Source organism: Heptranchias perlo, chromosome 17 (assembly GCF_035084215.1).
Source record: "Heptranchias perlo isolate sHepPer1 chromosome 17, sHepPer1.hap1, whole genome shotgun sequence".
Taxonomy (NCBI): Eukaryota; Metazoa; Chordata; class Chondrichthyes; order Hexanchiformes; family Hexanchidae; genus Heptranchias; species Heptranchias perlo.
In genome coordinates this window covers 32,002,341-32,024,127 of record NC_090341.1, presented here as the reverse complement: position 1 = coordinate 32,024,127, position 21,787 = coordinate 32,002,341, and the positions used below count along the sequence as shown (strand labels likewise).

At 41.0% G+C, this 21,787-nt stretch overlaps 1 long non-coding RNA gene across 7 annotated transcripts in view; it reads right to left on the bottom strand.

Annotated features, from left to right (window-relative positions):
- The window catches only part of LOC137334234 (uncharacterized), a 168,853-nt gene that overhangs the window by 107,424 nt on the left and 39,642 nt on the right, over window positions 1-21,787 (bottom strand). For all 7 annotated transcript variants that reach the window (XR_010966104.1, XR_010966105.1, XR_010966107.1 and 4 more), the window contains exon 2: window positions 4,564-4,724. This is a non-coding gene — a long non-coding RNA (uncharacterized lncRNA). The remainder of the gene's footprint in view (window positions 1-4,563; window positions 4,725-21,787) is intronic.

Here is a 21,787-nt window from a genome sequence, read left to right as displayed (position 1 = left end):
TTTTATCCATCTGTTCACTTTTTGAAATTGATTTTGAGGAAGTGGCTTAGAGGAATTACTGAACCAGATAATATGAAGGAGCTGAATTACTGTAAGTCGATACAGTCACTGATGTTGTCATCCTAAGTAGATCCCTGTTAATTCATTTCCATCATACTGTCAGGCTCAATAACTCCTCCAAACTAGTTACAATTTAATTAAATACATTTGAAAAACCAACAGGAACCGACAGAAAAAAAGACAAATGCAGTAAATGTTAAATGTATTTATAATCATGTGTGACCAGTTTACTCCTGGTGAAACCACTCTGCAAATGATTTCAATTGAGATTCTTTTGTAAGGAGATCTCCATAATACATTTTTCTTACAATTTACACACTGAATTAATAACAAAGAACATGTTTGGCTTTTAAAAAATGTTAAATGAAATATTCAATTTATCATATTTGGGTATTGGCCAGGGGCAGCTTTTTGTTAAAAATACTCTTAACTAAGTGATGTGATTTTATATCTAAAAGAGCCGATATTTTATTTTACTTCAATCAATTATTTTGAACAGGTGAATGTAAATACATTCACAGATCAAATAAATTGATTTAATGATTTTGCACTTGCTTCAAGAGCTCTAGTACAAATTTCTACATTCAGGGTATAAGAATGTGAATTCAAGAATTGCTTTTCATGTATATCTCCTTCATGTAATTACACAAGTTTCTCAGGATAAGCTTGTAACAAACTTTTAAATAGTCATGCAATCCTCAAAAAGCAACAATATTTTACCCTTATTTTAGGTTGGGGGCAAGACTCAAAATAGCAATAATAATGGCTAAAAAGTTGATTACTACTTTCTACCATTCCTGTTCACCTGTTTACTTACATTTACACATGCCTTAAAATTAATGGCCGAAGGAAAATATCTCCCTAAATCATTACAAAATATGGACATTTTAGATATACTGCTAATGAAAACTTTAGACTGAGGTCATTAAAAGTTACATTATTGGTAAAGAGAACCAACAAATGAAGTAGTAAGAAGATTCCTATAATAAATTTCAGTTCTCAATTAGCATGTAAATTGAGCAGGTGATGGCTCAGGGCGTCCACTACTCCCGCCCAATGACGCCAGCATGAGGCCTGCGCCATTGCTATGGTCGGACCTCGTTACAATAATATTGGCAAGCGGCCAGCGCTGAATGAGCACTGACAGGCAGATCAACAATCGGGGGAGAGGTGAGCGAAAGCTGGCAGCTCCTCTGCAGAGCCTAGCTGGAAGTTGAGCATTAAAGGGGTGGAAGAGGCAGTCCTGGAAGGGGAAATACAGAGGGACCAGCAGCAGGCAGAAAGATTTTTGTGGGGTCAAGAAGAGCATCATGCTTCTTCTGGCCCCACTGAAATCATTGGCAAGGCCTTTTTTATTAATTTTCTGAGCAGCCTGCAGCAGTCCCTTTAAGAAACACTGCTTCTGCCAGTCAATGCTCCGTTCTAATGGACGGAGCACATGCTTCACCTATGGAGGACCAAAATTGCATTGGATTCCTAAATACAGTGTAGGACCCCGATTTTCATATTGTATGTGGGCTCACATCTGTTCCCTAGCCCGCTGCAAAATTTTGGTGGGCCAGACGTTTGCGAGAACATGGCGGTAAGTGGGGCACTGCAATTTTTGGCCTGTTACTGTTCTTTTTCTGCCTGAAGACAATTATGAAAATACCACCACCCCCCCCCGACATTATCTTCTTCTGTTTGATTGTTATTAAGTATCTGCACCCCCCACAATTTTTTCTTTCTTCACATACTGGTCATTCTTGGTGGTGAATGATTCCACAGGTACCAGCAGCCCTCTAGGACCTCATCCGAGTAGCTGTTCTTTGAGCCAAGTCGTTGAGTGTCAGCAGGCTATTCATGTGGGGTGTCATCATAATCAAATCCAATACTTTCCATACACACCAACATTGCAGGAGGGATCACTAGATAGCAATCCTGAGTGGGAATCCTGATTGATTTATTTTCTTCCCCTCCCTAGCCCAAGGATGTTGAGGCCAAACGGGTATCCCACTTCCACCCGGGCTGAGATGAGTTAACTCATATAGGCCAAAAATCAAAGCTGAGACCTTACTGTTCTGTATGGTTCAGTGCCACACAGGATGGTGCATTTGGTCACTGGGCCACACATCAAGCCACTGAGAGAACTCACAAAGTATTTTGTTTTCAGCAACAGTGGCCTTGATTTTGTTTTGCATGGCAGCAACTGGTCATCACTACCAGTACATTCATCTAGATTTCCTACATCTATCACAAAGCATTAGATTAAAATATGTAACTATTTAACCAGCAGTGTTCTGATAGTGTGGCTCCTAAATGGTAGCTGGAGGTTGGATTGCAGAATTAAAATTGTCATGCCTCCAAAATGCATTTGAGCTCACAGCTGCAGCCTTATTCCCAATAGGGACTACAGCCATTTGGGAATAGAGGGGAGTATTTTTTTAAATGTGGAGTTGAGGCCAACCCCAACCAGTCTTATCTCTATCTCTGTTTTTAAACTGGGAAATGGGCCAGTAATTCAGTCACCCTATTCCACCCCTTCAGCAGTAACTTATAATCACAATCAGAGCCAGGAGGAAAATCATTTTGCCCATTACCACTGTTATCACCATCTAAAAATCGCTCAGGAATCAGCAGCATCCACTGCCCCGAGCAAAACACAAGCCAAGAAATTTAAAAAGAACTTTTGCTGTAAGATTATTAAGGTTAATTTTTTTTGCAATGCACATGCAAATCTCTGCAGTCTTGTAATGTGGTAATCATGCTCATCAGTTTCTGATTAGGGCCTACACTGGATAACCCTTAATAATTGTCTGATATAATTTCTAAATCTGAATAAACACAGCCTGAATTCATATCTTCCCTCTGGAAGTACAAAGTGCCTCTAGGAAACTTAGTTCCAGTCCACTGCGTATATACAGTATTCAGAGCCAAAAAAAAGCATTCACCCACTAAATATTTACTGGAAAGAAATTATAAATACTAAGGCCTGCACACGTATGCTTCAGATAGCTGCCTTACTTTTTAACCCACACTAATTCCTTCTGATTGATCCTGTAAAGACCCAGTCATTATTTTAAAAATTGTAAATCAGTAAAATTTGAACCAGTAATTGTAATATGCTTTTGTTTTTAATTAACATTATTATACAGTCTACTTAACTTTCAGGGTAATTTACAGTTGTCGCTGAAGTTCTCATTCTTAAAGAAAGACTTCCATTTATATAGCACCTTTCACAACCTCAGGACGTCCCAAAGCACTTTTCATCCAACGAAGTACTTTTGAAGTGTAGTCACTGTTGTAATGTAGGAAACGCGGCAGCCAATTTGTGCACAGCAAGGTTCCACAAACAACAATGTGATAATGACCAGATAATCTCTTTTGGTGATGTTAGTTGAGGGATAAATATTGACCAGGGCACCAGGGGGAACTCCCCTGCTCTTCTTCAAAATAGTGCCATGGGATCTTTCACATGCACCTGAGAGGGCAAACGGGGCCTCGGCTTAATGTCTCATCCAAAAGACGGCACCTCCGATAGTGCAACTTCCCTCAGTACTGCATTGGGAGTGTCAGCCTAGATTTTGTGCTCAAGTCTCTGGAGTGGGACTTAAACCCAGAGGCGGGAGTGCTACCCACTGAGCCACGGCTAAAACCACACTTCAAACCTCTAATGTGCATGTTGCTTTTGATACTTGCTCCCCTTCCTATTTAAGCTATATAGAGTGTTAGTCCATGGAATAGCAAGGTGGGCACATTTCTTCTGCATTGTTGGAAAACATTTTTATTGTGAGAATCTGCTGAAAAAATGTCAAGATTAATTTTTGCAAACACCAAATGAAAGATGTGACCAACCACTACATGAATTAATTTATTAGGAATTGAAGTGAGGACTTTTTGAAAGAAACACTTCTGCTTTTCTTATTTACTTATCTATAGTCAAATTTTTGGTTAAGAGTGTGTACCATCTCTTTCTCTGTTTCCTAATTGGTTGTTTTCTATTTTCGTTATCTCACCAATTATTTTGCACAAAACCTTTCGACCCTCAAAAATTCTAACAATCACTTTCATCAAAATTGTTTTTCCACGATATAGCTGCAGTTTCCCAAGTACTTTACTATTACCCCAAAAATAAAATTTATAACATGAACACTTTTAAAAATTCAACAATTCAGACGGAAATTCAAACAGAACCATGTTGCCCATCCCTCCTTCCAATCACTCTAACCACCCCCCCCAACCCTTACATTCCACCTGGCTTCATCAGTAGCTTCAGCCTCATGTACACCCTCCCCCACTAACAGAGAGCACCAGGTCCACATCCATGGACTTCCCAGCCCAGCCCAGCCGAGGCACTGCTTGCTGAGAGGCCTGACATGTGCAATATGTGCGTAGGAGACCCACCTATCCCACTCTGCAGTCCTAACCTGGACATTGCTGCTCCCTCCTATACTAAGGGAATCAAGGGATATGGGGATAGAGCGGGAAAGTGGAGTTGAGGTAGAAAATCAGTCATGATCTTACTGAATGGCAGAGCAGGCTCGAGGGGCTGTATGGCCTCCTCCTGTTCTTATTTCTTATGTTCTCCTGGCAACAGCTCTCATCAAGTTCTGTTCTCTCCCTTGGAAGGCTACCATGAGTACGCCAACTTCAGCTCTGTTCCATTCCCTTCCTTGCAGGTCTGCCTGGAATGAAAAAAAAATGATCAAAACCCAAGGCAAAAATGTGGTGGACCCAGAAGCTGGACATCGTCAGTTGACCAATATAATAATAAATACATTCCATTTATTCATGCCCTGTCACAACAAAAATATACCAAAACACTTCACACAATGAATTACTTTTGGAGTGTAGTGCAGGCAACAGTCATTCTGCTTGAACAATGTCTCATAAGAGCCAATGGGGTGGATGACCAGTTAATGTTTTGTTTCTTGGTACTGGTTGAGGGGATACAATTGGCCAAAAACCAAGACAACTTCCCAGTGTCACGGGATCTTTAATATCCACTTAGAACGTGCAGATGGGGCCTTGATTTAGTGTTTCATCCACAAGATGCAACCTCGATCACAAGATCAGAAGATACTTATGGATAAGAAAGGCCATTTGGCACATTTTAATTCATCCATTCAGAAAGACCCTACTGTCCCCTCATTTTTGCATCTAATTGTTTCTGAAATAATTTTAATGTTTTCGCCTCCAACACTCTATCTGGAAGTCCATTCCAACTGCTGATCACTCTCGGTGTGAAGAAGAATCTCCTGCTATCAGTACTAAAATGATCTTTTACTAGTTTGAGCCTGTATCCCTTTGTCCTACTCCCAAGTTTAATTTAAAGTACCATTCCAGATTAACCTTTTCCATTCCATTTGCTATCTTATATGCCTGTATAAGATCACATTTTAGAGGCTTCCTTTCCATGATGAAAAGCTCAAGTATCTCCGGTCCTTCCTCACAGCTTAGACCACTGACATTAGTGATTAGCCACGTGGTTCTTCTCTGCACCACCTCCAGTGCTTAAATGTCTTTATTGTTTTTTCAGTGACCAGAACTGGACACAGTACTCAACATGGTCTGACCAGAGCACTGTAAAGTTAGGTCATGACTTCATCTAACTTGCATTCTAGTGTTTTGGCTAGGTAGTTCAACATCTACTGCTTTGTTGATTGCTACTCTGCCCTGGTTGGATTTGTTGACTCCTAAATTTCTTTCAACTTCATCCGTACCTATTACAGTATCATTTATGTAGAATTTATTTTGCCCATTTTTTTTCGTATTCACATTAATCTGCATTCAATTTTATCTGCCATTGTTTGGCCCACTCACATATTTTGTTGAAGTTGTTCTGTAATTTTTGGGCTGTCTCCTTCATCTCCAATGCCCCTCCTAATTTGCAATCATATGCAAATTTGACCAATTTGTGTTTAATTTTTGAATCCAAGTCATTGCTGTAAATTAGAAACAGTAGTGGCCCAACACCAACCCCCGCGGAACTTTCCACGAACCTGACATTGTAAGACCACTGGGTTTTGGTACTCTGACAAACATTTGCCAAGGAACCAGACAAATCCTTAGCCCCCTCACTTAACTCCTCACTAAGGGACTGTCTGGTTTAACATCCAGCTTAGGTCCAGGAATGAATTATGTCCAGGTTTGGTTCGCTGAACTGTCTTACATCACCCAGTTCGGATTGAATATGAATTTACCTTACCAACCCTCAGTTAGGATACTCACACAATACTGAGTGACTGAATTAACCCTTTCTTGCCAGATCATCAAAGAAGAAGTTAGACAACAGATCGTACATTAACAACTATTTAATGACTACAAAATCAAATTATAACTACTGAAATTTAAACATTGAGTATACAAACAATTAATAGATAAGTATAATTGTAAACAATTTTACAACACCAAGTTATAGTCCAACAAATTTATTTTAAATTCCACAAGCTTTCGGAGGCTTCCTCCTTCCTCAGGTGAATTCACCTGAGGAAGGAGGAAGCCTCCGAAAGCTTGTGGAATTTAAAATAAATTTGTTGGACTATAACTTGGTGTTGTAAAATTGTTTACAATTGTCAACCCCAGTCCATCACCGGCATCTCCACATCATAGATAAGTATAGTTATAGACAGTGTTACCTAGCAATTGGAATAACAAATAATTAATAGACAGTTACTTATCAAATTGAATATCAGAAGTTGTAAAGGCAATTCAGTGTATCACTGTAATTCAGCATTGATTGGATTGCTGATTATCAAATTATAGTTGAGATTAGTGTCTGAGACTGATATAAATTGGTGAGATTAATCTAGGATTAAAATCCTTAGATAGCTGACAAGCTCACATCTTTAGTTAGCCAGTCCATTGAATAGATTAGAGTTTATGTGCTAATGGTTAGCAATATTTCCAGATCTTATACGAACTTGACCTTGAGCAGTGTGATTGAGTTGATCTTCAGCAATGTTAGCTTCTGGGATGTCAAGTTGGTGAGTCCCTTTGGTGACGGATTTATCTGTTGCACTTCGATCCTCTGTTTCAGCTGAATCCACGTTATGCACAAGTGACTGTATCTGAGCTGGCTGGCTTAACCCTCACTTTTCTTGCTTTCAGACAACTTGTACAGTTAAGTGACACGCATCTCTGCCTGTAACTGGCTAGTGTAGCCATACAATTTGACTTGTATAACCTCTTACTCTCTGTCCCGAATATAGTTTGTAATTGTAAAGATACCCCTCTACATCTGCTAGGTAAAGATTTCTACAGAAGAAGACTAGAGAAGACAAAGAGAGTTGTCTTCTAACTAACGGAGAGAATCTAAGAGAATGTAACAAAGGCAAAGAGAATCTGCTGAGAGGTGTGCTGAGCACCCTCTTATATACCCTAAATTCAAAGAAAAAACCCTTTCCAAGCAATCTCTTTTGGTGTCAATTATTCACCAAGGAGGCTTTCACCGAGCTCTGTCACCTGCAGTAGCCACAATTGGAGCTCCAATCCAGGCTAAGGACAGCAGGTTGTATGTTTGTATTTAGCTGCCCGTTCTTAACTCAGTAGTCAGTATGAGACTGTCAGGGACACAAAGCTAATCAATCGTACAATCATGTAATAAGCAGGATGCATATTGCAAGGGTCACTCTTGTGTTGAGAGTTAGTATAGGAGATAGGTTTTTGTTGCTTTTGGCATTTCAAGGAGATTAATAAAAGTTTGTAATTATTGTAAATATACTGTGCAAAGATACATCGGTGTAAGCTGCAAATCTGGAATAAATATTGTCCCCAGCTTGCATGCTTTATGAACAATGGAATTTGTTGTGTTGGTGTTCTGGAAACTGAATCGGCTAATTTCCATCTATGTTTAATAAGTTCTGCTTGCAGACAAGCACACTCAAATGCTCAGAAATGTACGTTCTTTGCTAAAATCACCAATAAGGCTTACTCATTCTTGCGATTGGAGTGTTTATAAGGTTTATAGGGTTTGCAAAAGCAACAAATCACTGGTAGTGCATGACCACATAAGTGGCAAAGTTAATCTCTGGACCATTTCTACCATGATCACACATGTTTATCAAATTTGAGGTACGTCTTACAAAGAAATGAGAATCCTGAATATTTTCTTGATTGATAAACTTTAATTTTCAGAAATTTGTTATATGGTCTCAATTTTACATGAGCTTTTATTGCATTGTAGCAGAGTTGTAATTTTCTGCCAGTACTGTACATTTAAAACGTGTGCAAAAGTAGTACAAGTTTAGCTACGTGGAAGGCCAGTCACAAGCAGCATATAAATAGATGTGATTTGATATTTTAAAGCATCTTACTGGAAAAATAACGGCGTGTTAATGACACACGTGCAAATCAGCCAGCAAGTTCAGGGGATTAAGAGATACGCAGGATAAGGGGTCGGCCATTTATGACTGAGATGAGGAGGAATTTCTTCACTCAGAGGGTTGTGAATCTTTGAAATTCTCTACCCTAGAGGGCTGTGGATGCTCAGTCATTGAGTATATTCAAGGCTGAGATAGATAGATTTTTGGACTCTAGGGGAATCAAGGGATATGGGGATCGGGCAGGAAAGTGGAGTTGAGTTTGAAGATCAGCCATGATCTGATTGAATGGCGGAGCAAGCTCGAGGGGTCATATGGCATACTCCTGCTCCTATTTCTTATGTTCTCACGCCATGAGTTGCGACTCTCCAGAACGTGCTGGTCGATTTTGGCTGCTCCGCCGTTTGCTTCACACAAACGGCACATCGCCCTTCGCCTCCCCGTTATTTTTAAAAACTTGCTGCATTTGCACATTAATTGCCCATTAAACTTAACACAGAAAGTTAAGTCTGGTAATTAAGAGCCTAATAACCTTTTTAACAATGTGACAATTGTTAATGCATTGCCAAACAATCTCTTTGGGTCAGAAATTGAACAATTTAAACTGTGATGTGTCATTCCTTCAAGTGGTAAATTATTCTTAAAAGATGTAAAACATTTTAAATTTTAACATTTTTACTTACTTTTCCTTTCTGTCCCTTTCTTCCCTCTTAATCCAATCTTTCTTTACCTTTCTTTATTTCTCTTTTTGTACCTGATTTGACTCTAATTCATCCATTCTAATTCACCCTCCTTCTCAGTCGTTCCTCAGTTTCTTTCTCAATTTTTAAATTCTCATTGATTAAGGATATACGCTGTTAGTTCCAATGTTCACTGAGGTCCTAGATGCCCTGTTGCCCTCACTTGCTTGCACTTCTAGCAAGCTACGGCGCAAAAATGTTTTGAGTTGAAGGGTGCAGAAAAAAGTCTAACTAACAAGGCAAGCCGCAAGATGCCCTGCTCCAGGAAGATCTGGCCCAATGTAACTTTACCATGGTGACAAGAGATCCAGTTCTCAAAGAAATCAACTGACACTGGAGGATTTTCTGTCTGCTCTATGTATAACTACACCCATTTTTTGCAGATAAGTTAACCAATTCTGAATCATTGTATATAGTGCACAGGGGTACTCTTCCCTCATTCAGGTAGACTAGGGCCTCAAATATGAATAGAAACTGTTTGGTAATGAGAAGACAACTTTAATCTTTAGAATAAAAGTAAGAAATTACAATATTTCATCCATACTGTACACAAAGTAAATTGTGAACCCAAAAACAAAATATTATATCGTGAAATCTAAGCAAATTAAGTTGATCAGAAATTCTGGGTTCAAAGAAGGATTGGGGAGGTAAAGAATTTCCATATTAACCAGGGATCTTGTTTTTAACAGTGGCAAACATTTCAGGGTGTTTTTTTGACCTGGAATCCCTGTTGCATAAAAATCTATCCTGTTTGATCCTATTCATTCTTAATATTTTGTCTTATTTTTATTGATTGTTTTCATTTTTTATCTGTTCTTTTTCACGATCAAAATTGTTTAATAGATAAGAACAATAGAATGTAAAACTCATCAAAAATGAACTTTTTACACACAATCCCTTAGTCTAAACTCTTAATATTGTGCAAAAGTTTCACTATTTGTATTTTTCTCATTTATGAAGTCCAGTGTAAATAGTTATTTGATACTACCCCAGGTAAACATCATTTGTCTTTAAATCTTGTTCCCCAAAGGAACAATTTTGTTAAATGTTTAATCCAAGTGAAATATGATATATTAGTTTTTACTATTGGTGTGATATGGAGAAATAGCAAATTATGACAATAGAGATACCTTAACAGAGATGAGCAGTCTAACTCATCCACACCTGCAATCTTCTCCCACAGGTGTGCAGTTCATGGTTCTTCTTTGTCTGCCCTTGTTGAAAGTTAGAATCATAGAGAATCATAGAAGTTTACAACATGGAAACAGGCCCTTTGGCCCAACATGTCCATGTCGCCCAGTTTATACCACTAAGCTAGTCCCAATTGCCTGCACTTGGCCCATATCCCTCTATACCCATCTTACCCATGTAACTGTCCAAATGCTTTTTAAAAGACAAAATTGTACCCGCCTCTACTACTGCCTCTGGCAGCTCGTTCCAGACACTCACCATCCTTTGAGTGAAAAAATTGCCCCTCTGGACCATTTTGTATCTCTCCCCTCTCACCTTAAATCTATGCCCCCTCATTATAGACTCCCCTACCTTTGGGAAAAGATTTTGACTATCTACCTTATCTATGCCCCTCATTATTTTATAGACTTCTATAAGATCACCCCTAAACCTCCTACTCTCCAGGGAAAAAAGTCTCAGTCTATCCAACCTCTCCCTATAAGTCAAACCATCAAGTCCCGGTAGCATCCTAGTAAATCTTTTCTGCACTCTTTCTAGTTTAATAATATCCTTTCTATAATAGGGTGACCAGAACTATACACAGTATTCCAAGTGTGGCCTTACTAATGTCTTGTACAACTTCAACAAGACATCCCAACTCCTGTATTCAATGTTCTGACCAATGAAACCAAGCATGCTGAATGCCTTCTTCACCACCCTACCCACCTGTGACTCCACTTTCAAGGAGCTATGAACCTGTACTCCTAGATCTCTTTGTTCTATAACTCTCCCCAACGCCCTACCAATAACGGAGTAGGTCCTGGCCCATTCGATCTACCAAAATGCATCACCTCACATTTATCTAAATTAAACTCCATCTGCCATTCATCGGCCCACTGGCCCAATTTATCAAGATCCCGTTGCAATCCTAGAAAGTTAAAGACGGAAAAAGAGAGGAACTTCTCAACTTAGAGAATTAAAAGTAGAAACACAATAAAATTGCAAAATAAATTAGGAATATAAAGTCACTTTTGCAAATTTGCTGATTTGTCAGATTTAATGATCAAATATTCATCATTTAATATTCAGTACATTTTCTATATATGGCGTTTTTATAATATACATAACAAAAGATATTACTAACATTTTACGGCAGATCGAGAGTAAACATAAGAAACATGAAGAAATAGGAGCAGGAGTCGGCCATACGAGTAGGCCAAAGAGCTTCTACAAATACATAAAGGGCAAAAGAGTAACTGGGGAGAGAGTAGGGCCTCTTAAGGATCAACAAGGTCATCTATGTGCGGAACCACAAGAGATGGGTGAGATCCTAAATGAATATTTCGCATCGGTATTTACGGTTGAGAAAGGCATGGATGTTAGGGAACTTGGGGAAATAAATAGTGATGTCTTGAGGAGTGTACATATTACAGAGAGGGAGGTGCTGAAAGTCTTAATGCGCATCAAGGTAGATAAATCTCCGGGACCTGATGAAATGTATCCCAGGACGTTATGGGAGGTTAGGGAGGAAATTGCGGGTCCCCTAGCAGAGATATTTGAATCATCGACAGCTACAGGTGAGGTGCCTGAAGATTGGAGGGTAGCAAATGTTGTGCCTTTGTTTAAGAAGGGCGGCAGGGAAAAGCCTGGGAACTACAGACCGGTGAGCCTGACATCTGTAGTGGGTAAGTTGTTAGAGGGTATTCTGAGAGACAGGATCTACAGGCATTTGGAGAGGCAGGGACTGATTAGGAACAGTCAGCATGGTTATGTGAGGGGAAAATCATGTCTCACGAATTTGATTGAGTTTTTGAAGGGGTAACCAAGAAGATAGATGAGGGCTGTGCAGTAGACGTGGTGTACATGTACTATAGCAAAGCCTTTGACAAGGTACCGCATGGTAGGTTGTTACATAAGGTTAGATCTCACGGGATCCAAGGTGAGGTAGCCAATTGGATACAAAATTGGCTTGACGACAGGAGACAGAGGGTGGTTGTGGAGGGTTGTTTTTCAAACTGGAGGCCTGTGACCAGCGGTGTGCCTCAGGGATCGGTGCTGGGTCCGCTGTTATTTGTTATTGTTTTAATGATTTGGATGAGAATTTAGGAGGCATGGTTAGTAAGTTTGCAGATGACACCAAGATTGGTGGCATTGTGGACAATGAAGAAGGTTATCTAGGATTGCAACGGAATCTTGATAAATTGGGCCAGTGGGCCGATGAATGGCAGATGGAGTTTAATTTAGATAAATGTGAGGTGATGCATTTTGGTAGGTCGAATCGGGCCAGGACCTACTCCGTTAATGGTAGGGCGTTGGGGAGAGTTATAGAACAAAGAGATCTAGGAGTACAGGTTCATAGCTCCTTGAAAGTGGAGTCACGGATGGATAGGGTAGTGAAGAAGGCATTCAGCATGCTTGGTTTCATTGGTCAGAACATTGAATACAGGAGTTGGGATGTCTTGTTGAAGTTGTTCAAGACATTAGTGAGGCCTCACTTGGAATACTGTGTACAGTTCTGGTCACCCTATTATAGAAAGGATATTATTAAACTAGAAAGAGTGCAGAAAAGATTTACTAGGATGCTACCGGGACTTGATGGTTTGACTTATAGGGAGAGGTTGGATAGACTGAGAATTTTTTCCCTGGAGAGTAGGAGGTTTAGGGGTGATCTTATAGAAGTCTATAAAATAATGAGGGGCATAGATAAGGTAGTCAAAATCTTTTCCCAAAGGTAGGGGAGTCTATAACGAGGGGGCATAGATTTAAGGTGAGAGGGGGGAGATACAAAATGATCCAGAGGGGCAATTTTTCCACTCAAAGGGTGGTGAGTGTCTGGAACGAGCTGCCAGAGGCAGTAGTAGAGGCGGGTACAATTTTGTCTTTTAAAAAGCATTTGGACAGTTACATAGGTAAGATGGGTATAGAGGGATATGGGCCAAGTGCAGGCAATTGGGACTAGCTTAGTGGTATAAACTGGGCGACATGGACATGTTGGGCCGAAGGGCCTGTTTCCATGTTGTAAACTCCTATGATTCTACGAGCCTGCTCCGCCATTCATTAAGATCATGACTGATCTTCGACCTCAGCTCCACTTTCCCGCCCGATCCCCATATCCCTTGATTCCTTTAGAGTCCAAAAATCTATCGATCTCAGTCTTGAATATACTCAACAACTGAGCATCCACAGCCCTCTGAGGTAGATGAATTCCAAAGATCCACCACCCTCTAAGTAAAGAAATTCCTCCTCATCTCAGTCCTAAATGTCCGACCCCTTATCCTGAGACTATGTCCTCTAGTTATAGACTCTCCAGCCAGGGGAAACATCCACTCAGCATCTACCCTGTCAAGCCCTCTCAGAATCTTATATGTTTCAAAGACTTTCATTCTTCTAAACTCCAGAGAGTATAGGCCCATTCTACTCAATCTTTCCTCATAGGACAACCCTCATATCCTAGGAATCAATCTAGTGAACCTTTGTTGCACTCTCTCTAAGGCAATTATATTCTTCCTTAGGTAAGGAGATCAAAACTACACACAGTATTCCAGGTGTGGTCTCACCAAAGCCCTGTACAGTTGCAGCAAGACTTCCTTAATCTTGTACTTCAACCCCTTTGCAATAAAGGCCAACGTACCATTTGCCTTCCTAACTACTTGCTGTACTTGCAAGTTAACTTTCTGTGTTTCGTGTACAGGATACCCAAATTCCTTTGAACACCAACATTTAATAGTTTCTCACCATTTAAAAAATATTTGTTTTTTCTATTTTTCTTACCAAACTGAATAACCTCACATTTCCCCTGCCACCACCTTCCCCATTCACTTAACCTATTGACAGCCCTTTGCAAACTCATTGCGTCTTCCTCATAGCTTACTTTCCCACCTAGCTTTGTATCGTCAGCAAACTTGGATACATTACACTCGGTCCCTTCATCTAAGTCATTAATATAGATTGTAAATAGCTGAGGCCCAAGCATCGATCCTTGAGGCACCCCACTGGTTACAACCTGTCAACCCGAAAAGGACCCGTTTATTCTTATTCTCTGTTTTCTGTCCGTTAACCAATCCTCAATCCATGCTAATATATTACCCCCAATCCCATGAGCCCAAATCTTGTGTGGCACCTTATCAAATGCCTTTTGAAAATCCAAATATACTACATCCACTGGTTCCATCTTATCTACCCTGCTAGTTACATCCTCAGAAAACTCTAATAGATTTGTCAAACACGATTTCCCTTTCATAAAACCGCGTTGACTCTGCCTAATCATATTATGATTTTCTAAGTGCCTTGATACTACGTCCTTACTAATAGATTGTAGCATTTTCCCTATTTATGATGACAGGCTAACTGGCCTATAGTTCCCTGTTTTCTCTCTCCCTCCTTTCTTGAATTTCCTGATTTATACTCTGTCCAACAATGTAACTACTGTTAGGGGGCCTGTAAACTACTCCCACCAGTGATTTCTGCATCACATATACAGGTAACCAAGAGGACTGTCTTCATAAAAACAGTCAAACTCCTTTTTTGTTTAGGAGGTAGATGAGCTGTCTGTCAATTTTCACCATGAAGACGTAACGTTTACATGATCAGATGATGTGCACCTCTTACATGTGGCATTGTAATGAAAAGGATATGAGCCATTTCTTTCCCCAAACAAAATGCCATGTTCTTTCATGAAGGCAGTGCAGCTTCAAAATTATTATTGTGAAAACAATTTGTATTACGACTCCATCGAATCTAATGTGTGCAAATTTGTACCTTTGTGCCTACCAGTAGAGTTATGTAGTTTTGTTTGGAACAAGTTCTGTAGAAATATCATGTGAACAACAACAATAAGATTTTTTTTATTCGTTCACGGGATGTGGGCGTCACTGGCGAGGCCAGCATTTATTGCCCATCCCTAATTGCCCTTGAGAAGGTGGTGGTGAGCCGCCTTCTTGAACCGCTGCAGTATTTAATGCTAATTATTACTTGATCAACAACTGTCAACAATTGTCTCTCTCTTCCTCTCTGAATTTACCGAACGATGCATATTTTGCACTTCATTGGTTTCCAATGGATGAGATAGTGAGGCCCCCATTGGAAAGCTGGCTCTGGTGAGGAAGGGTCACACCTAAAATCTCACTAATGGGCTGCTTTACAGATTAAAGCTCCTGCGATTAGTATGGGTACAATGGTATCACTAAGGAATGTTGGACATATTCTCTATCCTGCTTCTATCACTTCCATCAGAATGCATGTTTCTCTCTTACTAAAAAGAACTGCCCAGTCATGAGATTTGATGTTCCAGTAGTGTGAATTTATCCACTGAACTATTTTCTTACCTTCTAACATGAATAATTATTCATCTGCTCTTTCATTTGGACAAGCTAGGCCCAGTGCGTTAATACAGATGCGATGCTTTGTGACACTGATGTGAGGTTCCACAATTTTTTACCCTGGGTCCATCACTGATATAAATTCAGCTAGGCCTTGGTGCCTGAACTGCAGCCCATGAGCCTGTGTGGCCTGACTCCTGGCAATCCGGCCCACACTCCAGGCAAATCAGTTATATTTGAGCTAATACTTTCACTCACTGGTCTGTCCTGGCCTGTCCTGGCCTGAAGGTTTTTAAAGGACTGCTCTTAGCAGTGTTGCCTCCTTGGTGGAAAAATCCTAAATCAGAATATCAAGATCTGTTAGTATCAGCAACTTGAGAAATATGAAAATTAAAGGGAACATTGGTTTAAATTTTATATCAGACCTATGATGCTCCATGGTATGTAATAAGAGGCCCATGAAGACAAAGTGCTTGGACACTTGTGAGCTAGGCAATCTGACTTTCCATCAAACATCAATTTCTTCCTCACAGACTTTGAATTTGTGTATATGTGCCAGAGTGTCAAAGACTGCAGAGAAGTTCAGGAGGATGAGGAGGGAAAATGCACCACAGTCACAGAGGATGTCACATGTGACTGTGAAAGGGTCAGAAACCCGATTGGAAGGATTCAAACATGGAGTTGCAGGAAAGATGGGCATGTATTTGGGAGGCGACAACACATTCAAGGACATTGGAGAGGAAAGAGAGTTTGAAGATGGGACAGCAGTTTGCAAGGATAGAGGGGTCAAGGTTGGATTTTATGAGAAGGGGGATTTGTCAATTCTGATATAGAATCATACTGCACAGAAGAAGGCCATTGTGCCTGTGCCGGCTCTATGAAAGAGCTATCCAATTAATCCCACCCCATGCTCTTTCCCCATAGCCCTGCAAATTTTTCCTCTTCAAGTATATATCCAATTCCCTTTTGAAAGTTGCTGTTGAATTTGCTTCCACCATCCTTTCAGTCAGTGCATTCCAGATCATAACAAAACGTTGCATTAAAAAAACTTCTCCTCATCTTCCATCTGGTTCTTTTGCCAATTACCTTAAATCTGTGCCCTTTGGTTACTGACCCTTCTGCCGTGAAAACAGTTTCCCCTTATTTACTCTATCAAAACCCTTAATAATTTTGAACACCTCTATTAAATCTCCCCTTAACCTTCTCTGCTCCAAGGAGAACAATCCCAGCTTCTGTAGTCTCTCCACATAACTGAAGTCCCTCAACCCTGGTACCATTCTAGTAAGTCTCCTCTACACCCTCTCTAAGGCCTTGACATCTTTCATAAAGGGTGTGGTGCCCAGAACTGGACACAATACTCCAGCTGAAGCCTAACCTGTACCTGAGGAGAGGCAGGCATTTACAATGCCAGGAAGGGAAGTTGGGTGGTCAGCTGTTTAGTAGAAATGGGGTCAAGGGAGCAGGAGGTGGGTGACATGGACAAGATGAGATCAGAGAGGACATATGGGGAGACAGGAGAGAAACTCAACTCATACAAGCAAATTTAGTTACAAGCTAGGGCCAGATTTTCAGTGGGTTTCTTTCTCTTCAGTAAGTCTCGCTGCAGCACATACCATTCCTTGGCTCAAAGGTTGGCTGGAAAACCTCCTACATTACTCTGAAGTTATTAACTAGGAGACAAATAAAACAAGATGAGACTGTTCAGTTTTTCTTCCTTTCCCATTGGGTAATCTGCAGCTTTTGAACTTTGCTTTGTGCTTCTCCCTTGTACGACCATGACTAAGCATTTAACGTGCGTCAAAAAGGAACAAACACAGTTCCCTATGCTACAGTATATTGCTAACTGCTGCACTGTGTTATTGGAACCTATTCTGTAATGAAGCAAAATTGTTTCTGTGGTTTCATGGATAATGGATAGACAGGCGTTAGCATAAATGTCATCCTGCATCTGCAGCATAAAGGGAAAGAAGAATATATTAAAACACATCAATTTAAAGGCATTTTATGCTTTGATTGTGGGCTCCTTGAGGCTCTTTAAACCAGTGTATCATTGGAACACTCAACCCAATTACAACAATTATTCATTCCTGTCTGGCGCAAAAATAAAACAGGAAAGGTGGCTCAACCGTGGCTTACAAAAGAAATTAGGGATAGTATTAGATCCAAAGAGGAGACATATAAAATTGCCAGAAAAAGCGGCAAGCCTGAGGATTGGGAGCAGTTCAGAATTCAGCAAAGGAGGACAAAGAGATTGATTAAGAGGGGAAAAATAGAGTATGAGAGTAAACTAGCAGGGAACATAAAAACTGACTGTAAAAGCTTCTATAAATATGTCAAGAGAAAAAGATTAGTGAAGACAAAAGTAGGTCCCTTACAGTCAGAAATGGGGGAAATTATAATGGGGAACAAAGGAAATGGCAGAATAATTAAACACATGTTTTGGTTCTGTCTTCACAAAGGAGGACACAAATAACCTCCCAGAAATATTAGGGAACCAAGGGTCTAGTGAGAGGGAGAAACTGAAGGAAACCAGTATTAGTAAAAAAAAAGTGCTAGGGAAATTAATGGGGCTGAAGGCTGACAAATCCCCAGGGTCTGATAATCTACATCCCAGAGTACTAAAGGAAGTGGCCCTGGAAATAATGGATGCATTGGTGATCATCTTCAAAAATTCTATAGACTCTGGAACAGTTCCTATAGATTGAGGGTGGCAAATGTAACCCCACTATTTAAAAAAGGAGGGAGAGAAAAAACAGGGAATTACAGACCAGTTAGCCTAACATCAGTAATGGGGAAAATGCTAGAGTCTATTATAAAAGATGTGATAACAGAACACTTGGAGAGCATTAACGAGATTGGACAAAGCCAGCATGGGTTTATGAAAGGGAAATCATGCTTAACAAATCTACTGGAGTTTTTTGAGGAGGTAACTAGTAGAATAGATAGGGGAAAACCAGTGGACGTGGTGTATTTGGATTTTCAGAAGGCTTTTGATAAGGTCCCACACAAGAGGTTAGTGTGCAAAATTAAAACACATGGGATTGTGGGGAATATACTGGCATGGATTGAGAATTGGTTGACAGACAGGAAACAGAGTGTAGGAATAAACGGGTCTTTTTCCGGGTGGCAGGCAGTGACTAGTGGGGTACCACAGGGATCAGTGCATTGGCCCCAGCTATTCACAATATATATCAATGATTTGGATGAGGGAACTAAATGTAACATTTCCAAGTTTGCAGACGACACAAAGCTGGAGTGAAATGTGAGCTGTAAGGAGGATGCAAAGAGGCTCCAATATGATTTAGACAAGTTGGGTGAGTGGCAAGAACATGGCAGATGCAGTATAACGTGGATAAATGTATGGTTATCCACTTTGGTTGTAAAAACAGAAAGGCAGTTATTATCTGAATGGTGATAGATTGGGAAAAGGGGAGGTGCAACGAGACCTGGGTGTCCTTGTACACCAGTCGCTGAAAGCAAGCATTCAGATGCAGCAAGCAGTTAGGAAGGCAAACAGCATGTTGGCCTTCATTGCAAGAGGATTTGAATACAGGAGCAGGGATGTCTTACTGCAGTTATACAGGGCCTTGGTGAGACCGCATCTGGAGTATTGTGTGCACTTTTGGTTTCCTTATCGGAGGAAGGATGTCCTTGCCATGGAGGGAGTGCAACGAAGGTTTACCAGACTGATTCCTGGGATGGCAGGACTGACGTCTGAGGAGAGATTGGGTCGACTAGGCCTATATTCACTGGAGTTTAGAAGAATGAGAGGTGATCTCATCGAAACATATAAAATTCTAACAGGACTAGACAGACTAGATGCAGGAAGGATGTTCCCGATGGCTGAGGAGTCCAGAACCAGGGGTCACAGTCTCAGGATACGGGGTATGCCATTTAGAACCGAGATGAGGAGAAATTTCTTCACTCAGAGGGTGGTGAACCTGTGGAATTCTCTACCACAGAAGGCAGTGGAGGCCAAGTCATTAGATGTATTCAAGAAGGAGATAGATATATTTCTTAATGCTAAAGGGATCAAGGGATATGGGGAAAAAGCGGGAACAGGGTACTGAGTTAGACAATCAGCCATGATCATTTTGAATGGAGGAGCAGGCCTGAAGGGCCGAATGGCCTACTCTTGCTCCTATTTTCTATGTTTCTATGTAACCCAAACATTTTGAAACAGCACGATCTAAATTTTTTCCGCAACTTTATAAAGGCATGATTTTTAATTTTTTAAAAAATAGATTGTTATGGCATTACACCAATGCATGACGAAGCATCCCAACTATTTGAAGTTCTGTTTTAAAATGGTAATTCAAGCAACGTCAGAAACAAAACTGGTCAATGAAATCCCAAACAGTAACTTTTTAAACACAGATTGTTCCACCATGTCGGGCAATTAAATAACTAATGTATCATGGTTTAATTATGGCTTCTAGGTCCTCTCAAAAGTTTGTTTTGAAAATCCATCATTTGATAAACAATATCACCTGTGAATGTCTTAGTAATCGAATATCAAACTGTGTTTGTAGAGAACTAGCTGCACCTCTAGCCAAACTGTTCCAGTACAGCTACAACACTGGCATCGACCCGACAATGTGAAAAATTGCCCAGGTATGTCCTCTCCACAAAAAGCAGGACAAATCCAATCCGACCAATTACCGCCTCATCAGTCTACTCTCAATCATCAGCAAAGTGATGGAAGGTGTCGTCGACAGTGCTATCAAGCGGCACTTACACCAATAACCTGCTCACCGATGCTCAGTTTGGGTTCCGCCACGACCACTCGGCTCCAGACCTCATTACAGCCTTGGTCCAAACATGGAAAAAAAAGAGCTGAATTCCAGAGGTGGGTTGAGAGTGACTGCCCTTGACATCAAGGCAGCATTTGACCGAGTGTGGCATCAAGGGGCCCTAGTAAAATTGAAGTCAATGGGAATCAGGGGGAAAACTCTCCAGTGGCTGGAGCCATGCCTAGCACAAAGGAAGATGGTAGTGGAGACCAATCATCTCAGCCCCAGGACACTGCTGCAGGAGTTCCTCAGGGCAGTGTCTTAGGCCCAACTATCTTCAGCTGCTTCATCAATGACCTTCCCTCCATCATAAGGTCAGAAATGGGGATGTTCGCAGTGTTGCACAGTGATCAGTTCCAATCTCAACCCCTCAGATAATGAAGCAGTCCATGCCCACATGCAGCAAGACCTGGAGAACATCCAGGCTTGGTCTGATAAGTGGCAAGTAACGTCTACGCCGGAGAAGTGCCAGGCAATGACCATCTCCAACAAGAGAGAGTCTAACCACCTCCCCTTGACATTCAACGGCATTACCATTGCCGAATCCCCCACCATCAACATCCTGGGGGTCACCATTGACCAGAAACTTAACTGGACCAGCCACATAAATACTGTGGCTACAAGAGCAGGTCAGAGGCTGGGTATTCTGTGGCTAGTAACTCGCCTCCTGACTCCCCAAAGCCTTTCCACCATCTACAAGGCACAAGTCAAGAGCGTGATGGAATACTCTCCACTTGCCTGGAAGAGTGCAGCTTCAACAGCACTCACGAAGCTTGACACCATCCAGGACAAAGCAGCCTACTTGATTGGCACCCCATCCACCACCTTAAACATTCACTCCCTCCACCTCCGGCGCACTGTGGTTGCAGTGTGTACCATCTACAAGATGCACTGCAGCAACTCACCAAGGCTTCTTGGAGAGCACCTCCCAAACCCACGACCTCTAACACCTAGAAGGACAAGGTCAGCAGGCACATGGGAACACCACCACCTGCACGTTCCCCTCCAACTCACACAGCATCCGGACTTGGAAATATATCGCCGTTCCTTCATTGTTGGGGAGTCAAAATCCTGGATCTCCCTACCTAACAGCACTGTGGGAGTACCTTCACCACACGGACTGCAGCGGTTCAAGAAGGCGGCTCACCACCACCTTCTCAAAAGCAATTAGGGATGGGCAATAAATGCTGGCCTTGCCAGCGACACCCACATGACTGAATAATAAAAAAGTTTCAGGATGTATTGCAAGAACCATCCAGTATAAACAAAGAGCGTTATCTTTAGGTTGCACAAGTCTTTGGTATGTACTTGGAATATTGTATCCAGTTTTGGTCCCCACACATGACAAAGGATATTGAAGCTTGGTAAAAGGTGCAGAGAAGCACTACCAGAATAATACCTCGCCT